This window comes from Pelobates fuscus, chromosome 10 (genome assembly GCF_036172605.1).
Source record: "Pelobates fuscus isolate aPelFus1 chromosome 10, aPelFus1.pri, whole genome shotgun sequence".
NCBI lineage: Eukaryota > Metazoa > Chordata > Amphibia > Anura > Pelobatidae > Pelobates > Pelobates fuscus.
The window spans coordinates 73,998,922-74,024,739 of NC_086326.1; the positions used below are offsets into that span (position 1 = coordinate 73,998,922).

Consider the following 25,818-nt stretch of genomic DNA (forward strand, 5'->3'; position numbering starts at 1 on the left):
AAGTCCGTGATATGTGTGTATAGTCTGGTATATCATATGCATGCATTCCAACCAAAATTGAACGAGGCAAGTAAAATTTTAGTTGCAACTGTCCCCCCCTATCTCCTCTTTGGTATGCTTAACCCCTTAAGGACACATGACATGTGTGACATGTCATGATTCCCTTTTATTCCAGAAGTTTGGTCCTTAAGGGGTTAAACAGGTTAGATTGCATATGAGTGAAAGCTTATGGAACAAGCACCTTCTTTCATGATATAATGGCATCTTGTGTGTCCACAAGAAGATCTAGCGAGATTCCACTAGTGAGGGGTGGGGAACCTTCGGCTCTCCAGATGTTTTGGACTACACCTCCCATGATGCTTTGCCAGCATTATGTGTGTAAGAGCATTGTGGGGGATGTAGTCCACAACATCTGGAGAACCGAAGGTTGCCTATCCCTAGATGTGGCTCCTTGTAGATGGTGGTGCCAGGAGCTGAAGAGACATAGCCATTTTCAAATATGGCAGCACGAACAAAGGGGAGGATAGGGTACGTATGAGTCTTTAAAAACTCCACTCTTGTAGGCACCATCACATACGTAAACATGTCACTATTGCAAAAAAGAAACACAAATAATAGTGTCACTATAAGCCCATCATAGCATACAAAGTACTACAATAAAGGAGGGTTCTATATGACTATACACATGACACATGACTATACACATGTAAGACATGTACACAGAAAATCTACTGCTTAAACAGCTTCAAGAGGCACTCCTCAAATATATCCTTTCCACTGGCCATGTTTAATAGAACACCTGTTAGAGGAGGGGTGGGGTGCTAAACCCATAGGAACTGATCAGGACAAATGTATTAAGAAAAAGGAAGGTGAGGTGCACACCCTGAATACTTATTGATAATCTTGTAATGAAGGACTGGAGGAGGGGGTTTCAATGCACTGTGTACATTTACTGCCTGGACTATATAGATAAATAATACAAAACAATGAATGCAATGACTTTATAATGCACTTCGATGAAGCAGTCAAATGCAAATGATTTCTTTCCTTGGCCCCGATCCAGGAGGAGATTGCAAAGTTTTTTTCTATGCTGTAAAGGGTTTAGAGAACACAGTGATTGTTGGGAGACAAAATGTATCAATTTTACCACTTGTTTATTTTTGTACCTTAGTATGTCAAGCAGGGTACATGTTAATGCTCCCCCCCTCCCCACACACAATCATCAAGCAGTTATATGTAACCAATACATTTAACGCAAACACTGCCATTTAGACAATGTTTCAGGAAGCTATACAATTTCTTAGACACACCAGACTTAAGCCACTCTTTACCCAAGGAGAAAGCAAGTTAAATAATTGATCAGTACATCTTCTCAGAACACATTGTGGCTCACTTTATGTTTTCTTACTACCCTGATCGAACGCAGTTCCATTTCAATAACACAATGAATCCTCACTATAAATAGTTAGGTTGTTGATTTTGTTTTGGATTTGTAGAAATGATTCTAGAACACTGCGTTATTTAGTGACTGCCCAAGTGTCTGCATAATCCAGATGGAATGAGCTTATATTTTTGGATGTCTAACGTTTTTAAATAGTTTTACTGCTCGTCTTTTTAATAGTTTGAGTCAGCTTCTATTTGAATGTGTGCAGCCACAAATATTTTGTTTACAGAATTAGAGCTGGTGCATGGGTGTGTGCCCCGTGACTTGAATATAATCTGTATGCCCCATCTCCTAAACCTATCAATGCAAGCTTCAAATGTCTGAGCAAACATGTCTTTCTATTGTCTATCTTACCTAGCTGTCTTTCATCCGATTGGGGGTCTTCCAGAATTTACAGAACCCTCAACTATGGATCACTCTAAGTCACGCTCTATACCACTTACATGTATCCATCTTTTATTTCGTTATTTTTATGTACGTCTACCCCTACTCATCCAAACTATTTTCTTCTATTCTCTTCAAAGAAACATCACTGAAAAATCCCGTTTCACTTGGGCTAAATTCTCACTACATGGAGTGTGTAGTCATATGGCTTTTTGTGATGAGACATGCACGTCCATTCAATTTGAAATACAAACCAGTGTATAGTGGGCGCGGAATAAAATAAAATAGTTATGGATATTGCTACATGTGATTTCAAGTACGCTGAATGTGGCAAAAACATTGTGCTGATAGCGATACTATTACTAGCAACTGAATATAAACAGTTCAATAAACATAACACAGCACTTTAGAAAAATAACCTAAGCTGTATAATTGCACAATAAATAGAACATATTAAACAAAATCTAGATCATCGAATAAAAAAAAAACAAAAAAAAAAAAAAACTGAATTCCAGATAGAGGTTTATTATAAAGAGGAAATAGATATCTTTACCTGTTAAAAAATAAATAAAATCAGATTTTATATCCTTACGTTAAATACAGATTATAACTCACTTATCAGTGTTATGGAGACAGGAAATGTATGCCTTAAAGATGGAAACTTTATGTACAGGCAATAATTAGTGACATGAGAGACTACTCAACAGTCTCTAGAGCAGCGTTTTCCCAATTGGTGTTCAGCAGAACCCTGGGGTTCATTTGAACACCAATTGGGGTTCCGCCAAAAGTTTAAAATTGCCGAGGGCGAGGGAGCAGTGAGCAGTGATCTCCCTGCTCAGCTCCCTCGCACGCACAGCAGTGATGGTGGAGCCGGAAAATGACGTCACTCCGGCATCACTAAGAGGTGCCCGAGGGAGCTGAGCAGGGAGATCACTGCTCCCTCGCCGCCAGCCGCTCCACTGGACCCCAGGGACTGGACTGGAAGCTCAGCACGCCAGCCATTCAGCAGCTCACTGGACCCCAGGGACTCCATGCCAGCACTCCTAAAAGTAGGGGGGCTGGGTGGAGTAAAATGTAAAAAACATTGCATCTGTGTGTCTTATACATATACACACACCTTTACACACAGACCTAGAGATACAGACACTGGCGCAAACAAACAGATATACACACCGGCACATACAAACACAGATACACACACTTTGAAACATAGATACACACACCTTGACACACAAATACATATACAAGGTGTGTGTATCTGTTTGCCACTATGTGCCAGTGTGTGTGTGTGTGTGTGTGTGTGTGTGTACTGTATATCTGTGCGTCAGATATACACACACACAGATACGCACACTGGCACATACAAGCACAGATATACACACCTTGACACACACCGGCACATACAAAAAAACGGTGGAAATTTGTGTTATTTGTTTCGGAAAAAGGGGGTGCGGAGTTCCACAAAGTCGATACACTATGTCAAAGGGTTCTATTGGGAACCGCTGCTCTGGAGTAACATGTTGCGATGCCTTGACTTCTCTGTGTATAAACTTTGTAGCAGTAAAGCAATAAAATCAGACCAAGTTGTATTTTTAGAACACCGCTAACCATAACCTTGTCTTTTTTTGTTCCAAGAGGCAAATAAACAAGAGTTGACACAAAATGTAAAAACAAACAATTTTCTGCTAAACAATATGTAAACTTTATATCAGGAAAGTAGCATTTAAACAAATGCACAGTTGTTCTTTGGGGCTTCTGAAAAATGTAAAGTGAATTCGGCCTCCAATACAACACTTTTTAAAGTCTTCAATGAAGTTTGCAGATTTACAGGTTTACTGATTAAGTGAGAATTCAATGTGAATTTCGAATTTCAGGTGAAAATAGCCAAACTGGAAGTATCTATGTTCACAATTTAGTGAATAAACCGCGTTTTCAACGTGATTTATTTATTTTTTTACATACAAATCTCCAATTACCTATGCAATGTCTTCCAAGAATGGTGATGACAATGCACTATAACAAACTTGAAAATCAAGGTATTACGCAAGCATTTCATTTATCAAATATATTTTAATGATTGCTGCCCTTGGTTGCTGCAGAGATAGTAAAGAGGACCACATGTTATTAGAAGATGAATCCTAATTCGCCAGATGGAGAGATTATACATCTGCAGTTCATAAACAAGGAAACAACGCAGAGTGTACAGACACATTTACCGGAATTCTCAATGTGCAATTTTACAGTTTCAACTTTCCTTTAACTTTGCCATGGTTTACATGAAACCAGATCACACATGTGATATGCAGCACAAATCTATTTTAAAATTGTCCTAAATATTCAGATTAGCAAAGACAATAAGCCTTGTAGCTAGGGTGATCAAACCCATAACTTTGACAATAAAAAAGAAAAATAATTCAGGGTAATTTTCGGTTTTGCTACGGGTACCTGCGGTATCTCTCCCCAAGACTCCGATACTCTGCATGATGTTATACATCTAATGAACAACTCAAATGTCCTTCTTAATGCCATATACCTCTGTATTATTCTATTCTATTTGTCTAGCACCTTGCATCATTCTGAGGACAACCAATATAGCAGGGGTAGGCAACCTTTGGCACTCCAGATGTTGTGGACTACATCTCCCATAATTCTCTTACAGCTGGCAAAAGTATCATGGGAGGTGTTATCCAAAACATCTAGACTTCCAAAGGTTGCCTACCCCTGAAAATTCTAAGGCATAAACTGCACGCAAACTTCTGCTTGTTCTTTTACATTTAACGATTTCCGCAATATTAAGGTGTGCTTGAGCGGTTTTGATTGGCCCAATAAAGCATTCCTCAGTTTTGTGTACTTGGTGTTGACACGCATGTTTATAATTTGCCCTCTTTTCTGGTGGAACTGTTAACAGCGTCTGTTATCCCCGACCTCAGCTTGTCCTTTGACTCTGGGAACATGTTTACAGTTTCTTTCTTTGTTTTTCCGGTTACAAGCTACCGAGTTCAGGCCAGTCATGCCAAAGACCGGTAGTATGTTCCACTGTTTCCTTTGTTTAGGTTTTGGTCTATACTCTTGAAGCAAGATTACCACTATAAGGGGGAAATTATGGGATGAACACAACTTTAATCTGTACATTGTGTAAGCAGGAAGTCCTGCATATTACCACAAGGTTCTCCACGTAAGAGAATTGCTATGATGGAATGGGGCTGCATTTTGAACTAGCCAACTCTTCACCTCACTCCTTTCTTTTTTATCAGTAAAGAAACATGCAAGCATTATTTAGTCCCTAAAAATAGGATTAAGGAAAATCCTGCATTCTTTGTGTACACTACTGGACACAAACCTCTAGCATACCAAGTAGAACTCTATATCACATATTTTCCTTGAACAGAAGAGCAATTCCTTATGACATTTATAGGGCATTTAAAGTTCAAAGGAATTTTTCATGGAAACCTTTGCTTAGATGTACTATAATGTTAGCATTATCTTTAAGGCCGTAGGAAATAAAACATAAATGCTAAGCTTAAAGTGGTACTCCAAGCATCATGACTCCAAGCACAGGCACTTGAAATAATCATGCTGCTTGCAATATGCATGTACAGCATATTGGTATATAAACACAAAACGAGTATATAAATACAAAAATGTTTAAAGGAACACGCAGAGTTGGAATTAAGTGGTTATGGTGCGAGGAGGTCCCCAGATGCAGGTCTACCTCAAGGTATTAAAAGGCTATGCATATAAGGTCATTCACAGGCTGAGAGCTCTCAGCTGACGCTTTCAGCCAATGAACCACTGGCAAAATTGGTATCCGGTTTCTGCAGCAGCTGGATGTGGTTAAGCGCTATAATGGGACACTTGGAGCCTGGCGGAACTCAAGAGGAAACTGTTGCAAAATGCTTTGCCCCATTACCGAGGAATGGCACCAGGGAACTCCTAGCAGTATAATGCTTTAAATAAACCTTTAAGCCTTTTAAAGAACTGAAAAATTATTATTTATCCCCTTAGGTATTTAGGTATTATGTATTCTCAGGTAAGCGAGCACTGGCTTGAGAACACTTCAATATGTCCGTAACTAGAAGGTGCATGGAATCGGTGATGCCTGTAATTTTTACTAAAAAAAATATATGACAAAAATAATTTATAAATTGATCCCTATAGAGGATCAATAGGTCGTGTTGGGGAGCTTGCAGTGGTATAACCCACAGAGCATTGAAGAATAAGAACTACGGTAATTCCGAAGAACCCCTACTAAAAGAGGAAAAATGGAAAAGATCAAGTCCCTAAAAAAATTATAAGGAAAATTTATTCAAAATTGGACAAGTATTCAAGGACTCAAATAATCAGTAATAAATAATAATAAACCCATCACCTAACAGAAAGAGAATAAATACATATGGAGTCTCCTAATTAGATCTCAGTCTATGGAGTGAATATAGGGAGAACATATGTTTAAAATCCCACAAAGAAAAATGGCCCGGCAATATAAACCACAGTTGATCCTTAGAAAAATAACAAAAAGGACTGTTTCAAAAATTGCTACTAAATTAGTCTAGATATTGATTGGGAGTCAAAATTATTGGTCTGTCTTGATTTAATGACACTTGAGGTAAGTATATATCAAATGAGTCTCTGTAACACTTACAGTAGTAGTAATTTGGTAGAATACCAGGGGCGGACTGACCGGTCGGGCACTTCGGACGTGGTCCGAGGGCCCGGCCGGGAGGGGGGCCCACCCGCCCCTTTAAATGCTGCAGTCGCCTGAGCGCTCTCCTAAGAGCGCTCAGGCGGCTGCAGCTTCTCACCTCACCTCCCCTCCCCTGTAGCGTGGCCGAGCGGCTTTCCGGTCCGCGATGCCCGGCCGGAGTGACACTGTGCACCTTCCTGTCAGTCCGGCCGGGTACAGGAAACAGAAACTCCTGTTCCGCGCGGAACAGAAGTTTCTGTTTCCTGTACCCGGCCGGACTGACAGGAAGGTGCACAGTGTGCACCTTCCTATCACTCCGGCCGGGCACCGCGGACCGGAAAGCCGTACGGCCACGCTACAGGGGAGGGGGTAAAAAGAGAGAGGGAGGGGGAGGGGGGTTAAAAGAGAGAGGGAGGGTGGGGGTTAAAAGAGAGAGGGAGGGTGGGGGTTAAAAGAGAGAGGGAGGGTGGGGATTAAAAGAGAGAAGGAGGGGGGGTTAAAAGAGAAAGGGAGGGGGGTTAAAAGAGGGAGGGGGGGTAAAAGAGAGAGGGGGGGTTAAAAGAGGGAGGGGGGTTAAAAGAGAGGGAGGGGGGGTTAAAAGAGAGGGAGGGGGGGTTAAAAGAGAGGGAGGGGGGGTTAAAAGAGAGGGAGGGGGGGTTAAAAGAGAGAGGGGGGGTTAAAAGAGAGAGGGAGGGGGGTTAAAAGAGAGGGAGGGGGGGTTAAAAGAGAGAGGGGGTTAAAAGAGGGGGGGTAAAAAGAGAGAGGGAGGGGGTTAAAAAGAGAGAGGGAGGGGGGTAAAAAGAGAGAGGGAGGGGGTAAGAAGAGAGAGGGAGGGGGTAAGAAGAGAGAGGGAGGGGGGTAAGAAGAGAGTTGGGTAAGAAGAGAGGGAGGGGGTAAGAGGAGGGAGGGGGGTTAAGAAGAGAGGGAGGGAGGGTAAAAAGAGGGGGAGGGGGGTAAAAAGAGGGTGAGGGGAGTAAGAAGAGGGTGAGGGGAGTAAGAAGAGGGGGAGGGGAGTAAGAAGAGAGGGGGGGAGTAAGAAGGGAGGGGGGAGTAAGAAGGTGGTAAGAAGAGGGGGAGGGGGGTAAGAAGAGGGGGAGGGGGGGTAAGAAGAGGGGGAGGGGGGAGTAAAAGGAGGGCAATTGCCCCCTTCCCTGTCCGCAGGCACCGTGCGGGCAGCCGGCAGGGGAGGGAGGAAGAGAGGACCCGGGAGCTCAGCCTGCAGCTCCTCTGGGTCCTTCTTGCGCGAGCACAGATCGTTGCCGCGGTTACCACGGCAACGTTACGGCTCTTGCAAGAGTAAACTCTAGCCCTGGAGCTACGGGCTAGAGTTCACTCTCAACACTGTGACCACCAGGTATTCCTGGTGGTCGCAGTGGTGAGAGTGAACTCTAGCCCAATAAACACACTGCCCCCACACACCATACACATTCACACACTGCCCCCCATACACACACACACTGCCCCCACACAGACCATACACATTTACACACATTGCCTCACACACACACATACACTGCCCACCCATACACACACAGCCCCCCATACTAACATTGCCACACACATACACAGCCCCCTCGTACACACATTGCCCCACACACCCTACACATTCACACACTACACCCCCTCTCACACACACTGAACCTTTCACACACACACTGCACCCCTTACACATTGCACCACTGCTCCTATACCCTACTACAGCCTCATATCCCAGCAGACCCCAGGTAAGTTGTTAAACTGTTCTTAAACGGTTTGACTACTTACCCGGCCCTCCTGGCACCATAACGACTACACAGAGCAGTAGTGGTTATTGTGCATGGATTATTTCTTTAAATAATCCACGAGTGCCCCAGTAGCCAGCAAGCCAGCCAGCCCACAGGCCGGCCAGCCGGCCAGCCAGCCCACAGGCTGGCCAATAGCCAGCCCACAGGCTGGCCAATAGCCAGCCAGCCAGCCCACAGGCCACCAGTTAGGCTTAAAGCTAGCAAGCCACAGCCTGCCAGCCAGCAAGCCACAGCCAGCAAGCCACAGCCTGCCAGCCCACAGCCTGCCGGCAGTAGCCAGCAAGCCCACAGCCTGCCAGCAAGCCCACAGCCTGCCAGCCACAGCCAGTAAGCCCACAGCCTTCCAGCAAGCCCACAGACTGCCAGCCAGCAACAGTAATTAAGGTAAGAGGAGCCAACTTGGCCTAGGTATCAGCGAGCTATGTTGTGTTGCTATATTGTGAATAGGAACCAGAGTGTTGGAGAGACCCCCATCCAGGCCCCATTAGACTCCATTGTAGTCTCTAATGGGACCTGGAGGAAATTCTTTCTAACACACTCTCTAAAGGACACTGAGATAGCCTCTGCTAGAATGCTCCCCCACTCCATGGTCCATTAGCCCTCAATTGTAGTCTCTACTGGGGCCTGGAGGCGACTGTTTCCAGCAGGGACACTGAGATGGCCTCTGTTAGAAAGACCCCCTTCCAAGCCTATTAGACTCCATTGTAGTCTCTAATAGGGCCTGGAGGGGATTCTTTCTAACACACTCTCTAAAGGACACTGAGATAGCCTCTGCTAGAAAGACCCCCCTCCATGGCCCATTAGCCCTCAATTGTAGTCTCTACTGGGGCCTTGAAGGGATTATTGCACTTTTGTTCCTTGTGTCTAAAGATTGTGTAGGGTGTGGCTGGAGGCGGTGCATGGAGGCGGGACATGGGTGGCGCTTGCTGCAGAGTATGGGTGGGGCCTGTAAGGGGGCCCTTGATTTATTTTGCCCGGGGGCCCTGAGGGTTCTCAGTCCGCCCCTGTAGAATACATTTGAGTAGGGGGCGGGGCCTGACACTCAAGCGGAGCAGTCGCATGCCCGGCGAGCTCCTGCTCTAAACACTGAAATAAGGCATTAAAAGGCCGACAATCTACAGATCAAACCCTGCAAAATCACCAACGTGAACAAGGGCATCCAGGCGAACCCACAAGTGTCCAACTTTCGAAGTTACTCACCGGATCGCCCGACTCCTGACTTTGCGGCCTACAGGCGGACCTGCCGCGAGAGGGACGGCCGCTCTCCTGGGGATCTGGTCGGCCAAACGGACCTCGCAGAATTGATCTTTCAACCCCCTCCCCCCCCCCCCCGGACTGGCGGGGGATATCCCGGTGCCCACCTGGGAACACCACCACACCTGCCAGGCATTAAAGCTTACAGTCACCTCACCGACAAGGGGTGCGTGGCGAATCCAAAATGGCCACCGCACCGACCGACCACATGTCCTGCTGGGAGATACGGTTCCAGATGGCTTTCGACGCCCTGTGTGCAGCGTTTTGGTCCCGGATAGAGTCCCGCCAGCAAGAAACCACCCTCTCCTCATCTAAGCCCACAGAGACCTTAAACAGGATACCATCTTCCTGTGCCTTCAGAGGACTGAGGGTCAAGAGGAGCAAGAACGACTCGCAGAGCTCCAGCACGGACACAAACTCACAGACGGAGACCTTGGCGACCTAGCTTGCCTGCAAGAAGCTCGCACACTCGAGCAGCCCAGTACTTGCCAGCACCACAAGGACCCAGCCTGACTGCAGTGAGAAGAGCCTGTGACAATGGGAGATGGCTGACAGCTAAGGGAGATAAAACCTGCGATGGTCCCAAGGACACCAACCACCTGCCCCAGCGAGCTAAAGGCATTGGATGAACACGGGACTTTGAGCCCAGTCTTGGCTCCCTGTTACTCTAAAGTCGTCCTCTCCCCCACCCATTACGTTAAGGACTAACCCAAGCAGTGGCCCATTGGTGGTATTCTTGTTTATTTCTTGGTTTTCAGCATGTCTTCACTTGATATAGCAAACGTGCTTCTATCTAGCTCTGTTAGATTAATTGTTTCCACTCAGCCGATGTCGATATAGAGATGCTAGTCTAGCCTGTTATAATATAATAACAAAAATGTGCAGTTTATCAGTGCCAAATTTACATTTCTGTTGACTCCTCTATTTGTGCTGTTGTGGCACTTTACGTAGGCCTGTAATTATCTTGCACGAAAAAAAAAAAAAAGAATAAAAAAAAAAAGAAAATAAAAAAAAGAATACATTTGAGTACATAAAACCAGGAGATTTGGGGGAAAGGGTAAAACAAATTTGAAAAAAAAATCCACGCGGCGGAGCTTGAACACCGAGCGGAGAGGTCGAATGCCATGCGGGCTCCCTCACTAGCCGACAAATTTTGGGGTAATACCCCCATTCCCAGATGGAATTTGAGCACCCACACTCGCCACCCTGTCTGAGGACAAGATGCTCATCACATCGATATAACCCTCAAGCACCAAAGACAAAGGGGGCCCGTAGATGCGAATTGCGGCCTACAAGCCACCGGGCGGCGGAAATGGCGGCCGACTTCCCCACTCTCCTGGACATCGATAGACATTACCTCAGACCCCCTCCCCCCCCCACTGGACCGGTGAGGGTTATCCCGGTCCCCAGTGGACTAGCCAAATAAACCCTGTGGTTCACAAGCATCACCTACTTCAATGGAACCCTCCAAAATGGCAGACAAGCATCCCCCAGCAGTGCGGACTCTACCACCGACCAGCGGAGGCCTCAGCTTCTCTGTGGAACGCTCCATGGAGAGATTGGAGGCAATACTTACCAGCTTCTGGGATAAACTGGAGGCACGAGCAGTGACTACTGCCTCCCAACAAGAGACTGCTGCTCCACAAGCTACACCGAGAGCGGGTCCCCTCCCGACAAGGAAGGCGAGCAAACTCACACTAGCAAGCCCTCATACTCACCAGGGCCAAAAGTCTGCTGAGAGGCACTGTCCACCGCTGACAGCCCCCAACGCCAGAGGAAAAAGCGCTTACACAAGAGCACGCCGCCTACACAAGAACAATGAGAGGCTCTCCCATCATGATCTGGGGGTCTGGGAAAGGTGCCGAAATCAGCATCAACCCAAGATGGGCCCAGAACTCTAGGGGTAACACCTCACCTGATCCCTCTCCAACACTACTCAAACCCACCCATGTGGATGTTTCCTCGGAGAACCCAGCAGCCCCCTTACAGAAAGGAGAAGGTCTGGGACTCACCGAGCATCTGAGACAGCGGCCAGAAGATACCGGCTTTTGCGGAGACATGGGGCCGAAGGGAGGGCTCACACCACTCTGATACCCTCATAGACCACGCAGAAAGAGCCGTGCAAAGTATCAGTGGACACAATGGACGCAATCCAGCCCCTTATGTAGCTGATAAAGCTTGCGGTCTGCGGGACTCATTGTATATATCTGCGCACCCCTGTTACTTGTTATTAGCTTGCTAGGTAGTTACTGAGCATGGCAGCGCAGGCCTTACACCCGCTAAAGTTAAGCAGTCAACCATAGTGTCTTTGCAGTAAAGCCTAGAGTAAACGTGACATATATTTGTTCTATGATGCTATTATCTGCAGCGCTGGGGGCTAGAACGGAACATAGCCTGTTAAATAACTTATTGCAGCCTGGTATAATGTAACCCTCCGCTATATGTTTCACTTACCCCTCTTACATATAGTACACAACATGACTGACATCTAGCCTTGTTCCCATTAAATCACTGAAGGCACTAACTAATGAAAAAAAAGAATTTATTTTTAAATGATAACTTGTGCCTAATACTAAAAGGATATATTGCAAATCATATAGCCTCCTAATAACGCATGCTAATTCTCCGATATAAGGATGGATCTGAGAGTGCTACCATGACTTAACCACCTTTTTACCTTGCATTTTTTTAAAGCTCTCCTATCTCCTATGGTTAAAATTTTTATCAAAAATGTAACTTTGCAATTTCTCATTCCAAAAAGTTGGATTATAGCTAAAGACGCCTACAGACAGATCACCACTCACATACCTTGAACAATTGAAAAAATAACTAAGCTACCCGACGCGCGTTTCGGCGCCTATGTGCGCCTTCGTCTGGGGTTTAAGATTGAATAGATATCACTGTGGTTCACTCCATAGAGATCTAATTAGGAGACTCCATATGTATACATTTCCTTCTGTTAGGTGATGGGTTTATTATTACTTTTACTGATAGAGTCCTTAAATACTTCTGATTTCAATAAATATTTTTCTCCAATTTTGAATATATTTTTTTTTTTGGGGGGGGGGGGTGAGAGGAGGGACTTGCTCATTTCCATTTTTCCTCTTTTAGTAGGGGTTCTTTGGAATTAGTCATTATTAAAAAAAAATATGCCCATATTTTTACTAAACTGACGCAAAGAAACACAATCGCACATTTAGTCACCACAAAACCGAGTCTTCAGCAGCCTTTGAGCCTATGGTGGTATTCAATAAAATTAAAGTAGAGTACAGTAATGTGAAGTAACAGATAATCAATAGTGATGTACCGAACGGTTCGCTGGCGAATAGTTCCCGGCGAACATAGCTTGTTCGCGTTCGCCACTGACGGGGAACATATGCGATGTTCGGTCCGCCCCCTATTCGTCATCATTTAGTAAACTTTGACCCTGTACCTCACAGTCAGCAGACACATTCCAGCCAATCAGCAGCAGACCCTCCTTCCCAGACAGCATACAATTTAGATTAATTCTGAAGCTGCATATTTTTTTTTTGTGTTTGTGTTTATTATACATTATCCCCCATAGCTAGTAACCTGTGTTTATTATACATTATCCCCCCATAGCCAGTAACCTGTGTTTATTATACATTATCCCTCCCATAGCCAGTAACCTGTGTTTATTATACATTATCCCTCCCATAGCCAGTAACCTGTGTTTATTATACATTATCCCTCCCATAGCCAGTAACCTGTGTTTATTATACATTATCCCTCCCATAGCCAGTAACCGGTGTTTATTATACATTATCCCTCCCATAGCCAGTAACCTGTGTTTATTATACATTATCCCTCCCATAGCCAGTAACCTGTGTTTATTATACATTATCCCCCATAGTCATTTATCGTTGGACCTAGGCAGCATGATGTCTTAGGCCGGCCCAGAGAGTGAGTGAGTGAGTGAATAATATAATATATATGTTCAGAAACATATTAGTAATATATGTAAATCGGGTTCAAGCAAAGAGGGTGAAAAGGTATTAAAGAAAAACACACTTATTGCATCAAATTTACAAAGCCAAACTTTTAAAAGCTTTCCTCATTACTTTCTCGGGATGAGGAATATATTGGTTGTAGACTGAGGATTTCCATCTGCCCAATCTTTTAATAATATGCACTGGAGTGTCAGTGTTGAAGGAGACCGAAGCTGCCCCTATTCTAAATGAAAGACCCGAGACATGGATACAACCCAATCTTAGGAGTAGTGTTCTGATGTAGAAGATGAATTTAGCCGTAGTCAGAGGGATTCAGTGAGAGTACTGGTGAAATGTGTGTGGCATGACTGAATGTGGGTAAGTAAGAGTCAAGTATTTTAACTGGGCACTAGTTCTAGGTGGGATAAAGTGGTATAAGGGGTGGATGAGTAGTTTGGTTCGTTTTAGAGGTTTGTAGAGAAAGTATATAGTGATCATGATTTTTAGCGATATCCAATATTTTTAAGGTGGTCTCAAACAAACATAAAATGCTATATAAAATTTGTGGGAATATCGAATAGTCGTGTACAGTAAATCAGAGAGGGTTCAGAATATCGAACCATCGATCAGTAACCTGGATGAAGTAGGGGGTCTGTTTTATTAAATATGTGGTAATATGCTTTTAATAGGATAGGACGTTAGGAAAGGTGTGTGATTGGGATAAGTGGTTGTGGCTGTATTTACCTTATCCTGGGACCGACCTGGCTCCTAAGCTTGAGCCGCGCGTGGCTGGATCACTCCTGCCTCCACACGAGCCGCATGCGGCTTGATCTCCTCTTCTGACTTAGCCGCGTGCACTGACCGCAGTGATCGGTCACGTGGCCCGCCTGGCACTAGGAGCACGGCTCGAGTCACGAGCTCGCTCTTAAAGGGGCAGTGGGAGCCAAAAGTTGATTCAGGCTCCCATTGGCCCACGTCATTCCAGCACCCCCACACACGAACGTTTTGGGGGCGTAGGCATGACGTGGGCCAATCACTGGTGTAACAGTAGTGTACATAAAAAAAAAAAAAAAACTAGAAATTTGACTGTGAAATAATAGCAGTCAGTTTCCTTCACACGTGTGCGTTTCAGGGCCTGCCAGGGCACAGTGTCACACCAGTGCAACTCATATCTGGTGTAACAGTAGTGTACATTTAAAAAAAAAAATACAGGGGGCTTGTTGTCACCTTTCAGGGACCCTTGGTGTTGTACGTGGCTGGGTGGAGGAAGAGACCTTCAATGACATCAGTGAGGACAAGGAACGGGACATGGCTAGCTTGGTATCCAACCTTGTGCAAATGGGGAGTTTGCGGTTGTGCAAATGGACTGTTTGCGGTTGTTTGCGGTGCGTTTGGTCTGTCACTGTGAAGCAGGCGTAACCCTTACACTACCTGATCGATACAACATCATACCTGATGTTTTAAAGCACGTTATTCCAAACAATTTCGGAATGTTAGGTGATTTATGCCCTTTATGGATTAAAACCAGACTCTGCATCAACTATGTAATTTTCCATGGATCCCTCTCCGGCATGCCACAGTCCAGGTGTTAGTCCCCTTGAAACAACTTTTCCATCACTACTGTGGCCAGAAAGAGTCCCTGTGGGTTTTAAAATTCGCCTGCCTATTGAAGTCTATGGCGGTTCGCCAACATTTGTGGAAGTTCGCGTTCGCGGAAAAGGTTATGTTCGCGGAAAAGGTTATGTTCGCGACATCACTAATAATCAATACTAAACAAGAACAACAAACCCACAACACAGAAGGAAAGACAGGAGAAAACATTTATTAAACATAAGTGCTTTCTAGCAAGGACACAATTACAACATTATAATTACATTAACCGAAGACTCCGGTCATGTAATTCTAAAGCAGGCTAGTTCAATCAACATACGGCACCACTGGTTTCACAAAATTTACTGTAGGACCAGGGCACAATAAAAAAAAATAACCTATACCCTCCGTGAAAGGCAGATTATTTACCCCACTATGTTCTAAATACAAGGCAGTATTCAGTGAGATTATCCCTATTCATCCATTATTTACCGCTCACACTGCCCAATATGATCATAACGATGATTAATGCACTAAAGATGAGAGTAGTTCTATAAGGTTTCAACATTTAGTTTGTTTTAAATGGTTTTTATTTTTGTGAACAGTGCGTATAGTCAAGTACTTTACATTTATGACTGTGTATGCCTACGTAGAGGCTTAGCTCAGATGGAAAAGCGTTGTATGACGGTGAGCCGTCCAGTGCAACAGGTCTAATCAACAGTTACAATATAACAGTAACAAAGCGGTAACAAAGTGAACTCTGTACAGTTAACAATCATATGTTGGCTGATGACAATGCTGTGGAAGTTAGTAGTAAAAGCTCTTTGAGCATAGGTTGCGCGAGAGCATGTGTTCTCTCAGCCCCCTCTAGTGAGCAACACAGGTAGAGTCAGGTACTTGTATTCTGAAACTTGCCATTGTATAAGAGCCTTATAGGTGATCATTATATAAACAAAATGAGAAACGTTTGTCTTGTGTGTGTCTGTGTGTGTGCCTTAATCATACGTAGCATAGTTGTCGTAGAGTTCGGTTCCGATTCCAGTTCAACATTTAGTTTGACTTAGATGCTATTGAGGACTTTCAGTATTAGATTTTAAATGGAAAGGTTTTGTATAGTACCTGTATTTTACTAATATAGCTATGTATGGATTACAGCCTATACATTTACATACACACAAAGTCAATATGTATACATACATAAAAAATATATAAGTCAATAGACTAAACTTCGATGAAGAAGACTCCATGGTTAAATCCTGGACCACTCGATTTGTTCAGTTTTGGGTTCTAAAGACTTTGTTTCAGATATTTATACATACACACAAAAGCAAAAACATTAAATTTACCAAATGCAATGTGTGCAAATTATTTTTATTTATTTATGTTTTAAGTAAAGCAAAAATGTCCATCAGCTGGCTGATGTTGTGTACGAAGAGATTCTATTAGAAAGTTACCTAGCTGTCACATCCTGTTCCTGTCTGCGGATAATTTCTGGCCTTGGCTTCTAATATCCAGTACACTTTTTACAATTAATGTTTAGTTTTTCTTGTTTTTTCTGATTTTCTATTCTATGTCTGGTTTTCCTGGGTTCATTCCTGGAATTCCCAGTCTCCTGGATTCCTTTATATATGTTTGTTTTTTGTTGCCACACCCGTTCCTTTGCCATTTATCCTTTTTGTTTCAGTCTGTTCCTGCTAGCAGTGGTCTTATTTCCTCTGCTCCTTTCTTTGCAGGTAAGTACTGTGTGTGTTTTATTGTTGTACTTTTAGACATGCATATCTAGGCAGTTAGGACCCACCGTAATTGGAGTATTTTGGCGCAATGGTGGGCTGCATACATCTTGGACATTTATATATATGTCTAAAGCTCCAATGTTTATTACATATATAGTATTAGTTATTTCTCCTCTGGTTTTGCCTTGTCTATCTTGTCTTGTTTTATTTTGTCTTGTATTCCCAGTTCATGTACTGTTCTTGTTTCCATGTTCTGGGTTCTGCTTTCTGTCCTGCTCCGGTTCTGAATTATTCTAGTCTTGTCTTGCTAGCTTGTTTGGTGACTGTTCTAGTCTTGCCTGGTTTCTAGTACTGGATACATATTATCAAGCTCCTGGGATCAGCAGAAGCTGCATCAGGGCCCTGGTATGTGGCCGCACTGCACCAGACCCAGATTGTTTATTTCCATGCTGTAACTCCTACCATCATCAGGAATACAGGAGCCCGGTCTCTGGACCGCCACCCGTGACACAGTGGCGGATCCAGAGCCTGATCTTGGGAGGGGCACTTGTAGATTATTTAACCCCTTAAGGACCAAACTTCTGGAATAAAAGGGAATCATGACATGTCAGACATGTCATGTGTCCTTAAGGGGTTAAATAAACAATCCAGGCACAATAACCACTACAGCTCAGTGTAGTAGTTATGGCGCCAGTAGTGCCAGGATCCCATCCCAGAGTAATTAGTCAAACCGTTTAAGAACAGTTTGACAAATTACCTGGGGTTTGCTGGGATATAGGGCATAGGAGCAGTGGTATGTGTTAGGGGTGAAGTGTGTGTGAAAGGTGCAGTGTGTGTGTGAGTGGTGAAGTGTGTGTGTTAGGGGGCAGTGTGTGTGTGTGTGTGAGCGGTGCAGTGTGTATGTGAGGGTGGCAGTGTGTGTGTTTGGGGCAGTGTGTGTATGGGGGGCAGTGTTTGTGGGACAGTGTGTATGGGGACAGTGTTTGTGGCAGTGTGTATGGGGGCAGTGTTTGTAGTGTATCTATGGGGGCAGTGTTTGTGGGGCAGTGTGTGTAGTGTATGTATGGGGGTCAGTGTGTGTAGTGTGTGTATGGGGGCAGTGTATGGGGGGCAGTGTGTGTAGTGTGTGTATGGGGCAGTGTGCGTAGTGTGTGTATGGGGGCAGTGTGTGTAGTGTGTGTATGGGGGCAGTGTGTGTAGTGTGTGTATGGGGGCAGTGTGTGTAGTGTATGTATGGAGGGCAGTGTGTGTAGTGTATGTATGGAGGGCAGTGTGTGTAGTGTATGTATGGAGGGCAGTGTTTGTGGGGCAGTGTGTGTATGGGGCAGTGTGTGTAATGTGTGTATGGGGGGGGAGGGTAGGGAGGCTTTTTTTTATGTAATTAAAATAAATATGTACTTTATGTCGTCGTCCCCCCTTCTTAACTTTACTGGGAGGAGCGGGGACATATTTCGTTCCCTGGTGGTCCCAGTGGGATTCATTGGTGGTCCCAGTGTGGAGTGAAGTCTAGCCCGCGCTCCTGGGCTAGAGTTCACTCTCGCGAGATTTGGAGCGTTGCCGTGGTAACCACGCAACGCTCTATGCTCGCGAGAGGAGGACCCGGAGGAGCTGCTGGTAAGAGTTCCCGGGTCCTCTCTCTCACTCCCTCCCTCCCCTGCCGGCCGTCAGCCCAGTGCCTGCGGACCAGGGAGGGAGATCTCTTCCCGGTCTGCAGGCACATTGCAGGGCTGGCACTTGGGCAATGCGAGCCCTGCACTAGCAGGCAGGGGAGAATCTCGGGGGGGAGGCAATTGCCCCGTTGCCCCCCCCCCCCGGATCCGCCAGTGCCGTGACACTAGTAAAGAATTATTGTATCTTAATGCATCAATTCCTATAGACATACTTCATTCAAGGAAGCAATGTGATATTAGTTGCCAATTAGCTCAGCTTTCCCGGTGCCAAAGTCCTGATGAAAGGGATTGTGCATTAGAAATTTCAAGCACTCCAAAAGGTTCTCCTGAATCAATATGAATATGAAGATGCTGGATTCGAACCATAAAATGTTTTCTCCTTCTAGGGCAAGTTGAAATTGAATTACCTTTTTCTCTGCAAAGTCTAGTAGTTTATTCTTAAATAGATGATGGAATTCTGATCATGCTGGGTTTCTGCTGTTTTGCAGATTGGTTTCTGCTGTAAAACTGACGGTTTCCTTTTTTAATGGTTTCTGTGGGTATTAAAAGGTTTAATGAACAATACTGTGTTCCTATTTACACATTTCTCATTTGACACTCCAGTGCAAAAGGGCAGGTCTGTAACTCTTCAGATCATATTTTCAACATTAATGTGGTGACACTTTTTATTTCAGATTTCCAATAATACAGACATAGGAAGCAATCATCATTGCTAGGAAAGTAATCAAATAGTAAGACATCGATTTAGGTTTCTATTCCCCCTACACATGGAATTATATATTAAGAGATATACATTTATACAAATTAACACATATGATCGATATAAGCATATGGTTTATAATAGTAAAAAATAAATAAATGCTATTTTGAATCAAATATGTGGCAAAGATAGCTTAAATTACAATTGCCAGCCTTTACATTGTAATCATATTATTTTATTATTTATGTAGCGCCATATTCCGTAGCGCTGTACAATATCATGACCTCCCACCGGCATCCCGCTTCTCGGGACATCAGAGTTGGGAAGTATGAATGAACCAAGGAAGACCATAGAGACTAGCTGGCAGTTTTCAAACACTGTCGGACACAAGATGCATCCATATGGCTGAAGGACCAAAGACAGGGGTTATTTTTTTTAAACTTTTTTATTTATTTTTTTACATACACTTAATTAAAAAATAAATTATATTTCCTTTTATAACTTGATGAAAGGATTATTTAAAAAAAAAAAAAAAAAAAATTATATATATATATATATATATATATATATATATATATATATATATATACAGTTGTCCTTTAAGAAGAGAACGAGCACCGGGGTAAAAGGCACTCCAGTACGGAAAGAAAATAAAGATGTTAAAGTAAATCCCCAAGTTGAAAATGAATGAATTACGCTAATGTACTTCAAAGGACATAGAACAACCTGAGCAAGACCACGGCAGTCACTCAATGGACAAGTTGAAATCTTCGTATGAGAGTCATCAGGTTAACCCATAGTCAAATAGGGACGTTCAACGTGAAGCAATGGCAAAGTATTGTCCTAGAAAAGGTAAAGTTGAAAGTGAAAGCCAGGATACTTAGTCCCACCTTCATCCTGGAAATTAACCTGTCAAAAGGCAGTCAATTACTTTTGATAGCCTAATGTGGTGGCTAAGTCAGGGCGGACATTGGCTGTGTACCAGTACTACCCAACATAGCTTCCTCGCTCTCAAGTTCAAGTAGTGGCAGTTTCATGGCCTTGAAAAACTTCCCAGACTTTTTAGTCAGGGCATGGACTATTGGTGTCCATTATGCACTACTCTAAGACCCCCAATCTTGGATTAAAAAAAAGAAATGTGATCTCATTACACAGGGTTTTATTGGTCACAGCATATTATATTTAAAGTACATATAGGAAAACATTAATGGGGCACATTTTTTTCCAAACGTATTAAAAGGATGAAGGTGAAAACAATAGAGTTAAAATGAATAAAATAAAAAAAGATTTGTAGCTTCTGCAGTGAGTGCTCAACCAACCAGGACAATCATGATGTCCACTAAACCTTCTGTAGTCCTGCTGCATCTATTGCATAAGCAATACATATAGATGCAGCAAGGGATCCTGTAGATTGCAATTCAATTGTTATTTTTTTTCTGTAGGAAGTTACCAGCTGAACTACATCCTTTAAAAAAAAATATAACACGTGTACCAGTATTTTTTGAGCAAAAAGGGATGAGCTCATAGAGCAAATGCAATATGTACAAAATACTCTGCATAATTAACTGTAAGCCAGCCTACATATTGTACTAAACCTGTGAGTATGGGAGTACCCATTTAGCTGCACTAGTAGTTTTTGGTCACTAATCACTTATACTCTAAGGTAGTTTTCAATCAAAGGACAAAGTATACATGACCCCTCGTATAAAACTATTTCTTACCAGTGTTAATCACAATCCTTATCATATTATGTACAGCTGACTAGAGACCTGACCAGTTATTAATTGTAGAAAGTAATCCAGGCACTCCAATGAATTCCAAAATTATAGGCAATTTATTAGAACCAGGAACTACACAGCAACGTTTCAACCCCTTAGGGTCTTTATCAAGCTCTTTCTTGTATATCTAGAGACCTGACCAGGGCATCAGAAGAACTTATTACGGTGTAAGAACAATTTGACGACCATTTAAGTAGCAACATTACAAAAGATTATTAATTAAACTTGACATTATGAAGAAGGTTAATGCCTCAGAGCTGCCGCAATGGTAATTAAGCTAAATGGGTACAATACAGATAAAAAAATAAATTAATTAAGACTCAGACTATCAATATTTAAAATGTATTTAACAATACCAATTCAATCAATCCCTGTTTAGCTTGCATAATACTGATGGTCATAATTTAAGATAAGTTATAATCATATAACATGAGAAATTTGTAACATTCACAACATCGTTTAAATGGATATGCTGGGCATCATAATCACTTTCACCTAGCTGACCTGGTTATGGAGCCAGGATACCAGGGTACCATACCTACAGTCTTTCACTACACTAATTTGTCAAACTGCCAAAATAGGACATTGAGTTGCTTATAGCTCTGCCTACAACCTTACAACCTCTAAAGAACACAGCAGTGTTTGAAGGGTTTATGGTGCCAGGAGTATCCTGATGTCTACCTCTCCCAACCCCCAACCCCCAGGAAATGAGGAGTGTGGAAGTTGGCCCCCTGCCCACCAACTATGGTTCAGGTCGGGGACCCCATCCTGGGAGTAAACCTCCTCAGCAGCCATTAGCAGCCTTCCCTGGGTGCCCCTGGTTCGGCGAACACTAGCACCCTGGCGGCCGTTCGCATTAAAAAAAACACAAATTTTCCTCAGCGCAATCGTTATGGAACTAAATTTGGCATGAGGACTTGGTGGGTCCCCGGACAACTTGGCCCGGGGTTTTGAACGACTTTGCAACCTGCCAGGAGAGTGCTTTTTGGAGAGTAGATGCCTGAGACTAAGGGGCACAAACTATACCTAAGAGCCAAATGGAGCACCCCATATTTCGGATGCAGGAGCTCCTGAAAGTTGACCGGCCAAGGCACCAAAGGCCTTGGAACCAATTTGGGCATAGGACCTCATGTGCGGCCAGTCAGAACTTTAACACAGTGGCGTTTCCTCTACACTGCATGGATCTGAGCGCTATTTGGAGAATAGGCGCTCAGGTCAGGGCTATTTGGGGATGTAACATTTGTGGGGTTATTATATATTTTTATGATGTTTTGGGATATTTTTACGTTTCATATTTTTGAGTTTGCCTCTATGTTCCTGGGAGATACTTAGCTTACTGGTCTTTAACACAATTATCTCCCAGGCACATAGATTTATGGGAGGGGCTTGTCTTGTATTGAATTGAATGGAGACCCCATGCTAGGGGCTGTGTATAAAAGCAGGCAACGTGGCCATAATAAACCAGTTCCTTTACAACCTTCACTCAGTCTGGGCTAGTGTTTGGGTGGTTAAGCTATACTCTCTGTAGGAGAGCTTAATTACTTGAAGCTATACCCAGATCCTGTTCCAGGGTAGGAAGCGACGGAGAGACCCCAGCCAAGCTGCTGCGGGTAGGGGCTGAAGCACTCCTGTGTGTCCCGGTTGAGAGCTAGGAAGAGAGCTTGACGAAAGTACCCAGTCGGGGTGCCAGACGGTCCGTCACACGTAATCAAGCCATTTGCTTTGTATTTTGCCTTTGTCTTACCTGGTGTCCGCCAGAAGCTCCTTGCCTATCTGCAGCCAGTACCTTTCTACTCTAAGGAGTGCAAGGCTTTGCTCATTGGCTTAGAGTGATCAGCTGATGCTCAGAGCCAGTGAGCAGACCCCACACTGTGACTGGCTAGGGAGAGTCTAATGAAGCTTCTTGAAGGTGCTTCTGGCTCTCCGTACCAGAACAAAAGAGGCAGAAAACACACTCAGTGGATCTTAGGTGTGAGTCTAACAGTTGGCAAATGGTTTGGCTACTTACACCGAGGGGTTGCCAGGGCACTCTGGCACCATAACCACTAAAGCATGCTACAGTGGTTATGATGCAAAGAGCATTCTATTAGCCTTATTTTCATGAGGTACTTCATTTTCTTTTAAATTTATATTAAAGATTTAGATAGTGATATCACAGTTCAGCACAAACAAGGCAAACATTGCAAATGAAGAGGCAGGGGGGAGGGGGCAGGGAAAAATTATTTTATTTCTCTTCTCTGTAACATATCTCTATGCTGACTGCCAGGTCCAAAAGGATGAAGCTTATGACAATGATTGACAGGAAACAAAGATGGAGGCCCCCAGTTTCAGGATAAAGAGGTGAGAATTTCTAAATTTCATATTATTTTCCACACCAACCCAATACATACACTGATAAGCCACAACATTAAAACCACCTGCCTATTATTGTGTATGCCCCCCTCATGCTGCCAAGTGAGATCTGATGCATAGAGGCATGGACTCTGAATATGTTCTGTGGTATTTGGCACCAAAACATTAGCAGCAAATCCTTTAAGTCCTGCAAATTGCAAGATGGGGCCTCCATAGATTGGATTTGTTGTTCCAGCACATCCCACAGATGACTAGTCAGACTGAGATTTGGGGAATTTGAAAGGCCAAGACAACACCTCGAACTCTTTGCCATGTCCCTCAAATCATTCCTGAACAGTTTTTGCAGTGCAGCAGGGTGCTTTATCCTGCTGAAAGATGCCAGTGCCATTAGGAATTACCACTGCCATGAACACTACATGTGGTCTGCAACAATCTCTAGGACGTGTCAAAGTAACATCCACATAAACGCCAGGACCCAAGGTTTCCAGAAGATCACTGCCCAGAGAATAATACTGCCTCTGCCTGCTTGCCATATTGCTTATTTCTTCCCCAAGTAAACAATGCCCGTGCACCCAGCCTTCCACCTGATCTAAAGGTAAAACGTGATTCATCAGACCAGGCAACCTTCTTCCATTGCTCCATGGTCCAGTTCTGCCATTAACATCCCCACTGAAGGTGCTTGCGGCAGTGGACAGGGCTCATCACAAGCATTCTGACTGGTCTGTGACTATGCAGCCTCATACACAGCAAACTGCAATGCACTGTGTGTTCTGACACATTTCTATCATGGCCAGCATTAGGTTTTTCAGTAGTTTGAGCTACAGTAGCTCTTCTGTGTGAACTGGACCAAAAGGACAGGGACTGTTCCTTAAGTGCATAAATGAGCTTTGGGTACCCATAACCCCGACTCTGGCGCACTGCTTGTCCTTCCTTGCACCACTTTTGGAAGGTACTAACCATTGCATACCATGAACATCCCACAAGACTTGCAGTTTTGGAGATGCTTGCCCATTTGTAGTGCTTCCAACACATGAAATTCAAGAACTGACTTTTTACTTGCTGCCTTATATATCAGACCCCTTGACAGGTGCCATTGTAACGATATACCCAATATTATTTACTTCCCCTGTCAGTGGTTTTAATGTTGTGGCTGATCAGTTTAATTATTAAATATATAGGAATAAGTTAAGATAATATTAAAAAATACTGGAATGTAAAAGTTCACCTTTAATTGCATGTCCGTCTGCACATCTGTTTTCATTCACACATTTTCCACACTGATTTAGCATTGAATGCATTAGTATCTAAAGTTATGGAATGAGAAATTGCCCTTCAGAGTATACAGTAAAAGTCAATTTACTTTTGCAGCATTTAACCTACTATCCAATTGACATCTAGAGGAGCCGACTAATTTCTGTGAATAATTGGTGCATGATAGCCTATGCTTGAGCAAGCTGTAACTCTTTGTTAAGACTAGGCAGTGATCCAAAGGAAAACTAGACATAACCTTATAAGCGTGTTAGAAAGACTAATGCAGCCAGGCCCGGCACAATATATAATTTCAGACAGAAGGAGCAAACTACATGTCGTCCTCTTAACTGACCGCTGTCATGGCATTTTTACTTTCAGCACTCTGTTTGCCATTAACATCAATGAACGATCACGAATCTTTAATAATCATGCAAAATATTATTAAATAAAGAGTCTTGGGGAGCAGAGAAATCAATGATGCAACTAGCGGAAAGACCCATTGGAAAACACCTAAAATATCAATTAACATCTGTGGGATCAGGTTCAAGACTTGTGCAGTCAACCCAGCAGTCGTAAAACATACTAACCTCAGCTGCCACCATCTCCTGGAGAGGTTTTATGCATGCATGCGCGATGAACTGTAGTACCATTTGAATTTAAAAGCACGGCTTTGCACTCCATGGAAATCCAGATTAAAAAAAATTAACATAATAAACATTATCTGTCTCAAATCTGATTTCACTGGCCAACTTTGATAGAAAGTGCATTTACATCCATAGTGGTAGATTTATTTGTATAGGGACACTCTAGGCACCATAACCACATATTATTGAAGTAGCCTTTAACTACTTTAACAATTCAAACTGCAGACAGTCGGAGAAATAACAGACAGACATACAATGATATCCTTACAATAGGTCTGCCTAGGTGTCTCCTTCTAATGCAGGTACTCAGTGCTCTCAGGAGCAGAGCTCTGTCTGTATGCTGAGAGAAAAGCCTGTTCCAGGTATTAAGGGGGATGGCATTGAAGACAGGTTTATGGTGCAGTATTCAGAAATACTGCAAAGATTTAAGCAAGCAACAAAATAAACCATATTGGAGAGGCTTAAAGCCTATCTGGTGGTTGAAATGTACCATTTTACATTAAGAATTATTAAAATCAGAATTTTGATAATTTAAAGGGACACTATAAACATCCAGACCGCTTCATCTCATTGAAGTGGCATGGGTGCAGTGTCCCTGTC

At 43.5% G+C, this 25,818-nt stretch overlaps 1 protein-coding gene across 1 annotated transcript in view; it reads right to left on the reverse strand.

The window, feature by feature from the left end:
- Positions 1-25,818, reverse strand: part of SORBS1 (sorbin and SH3 domain containing 1) — a 317,838-nt gene that overhangs the window by 259,061 nt on the left and 32,959 nt on the right. The window lies entirely within an intron of this gene.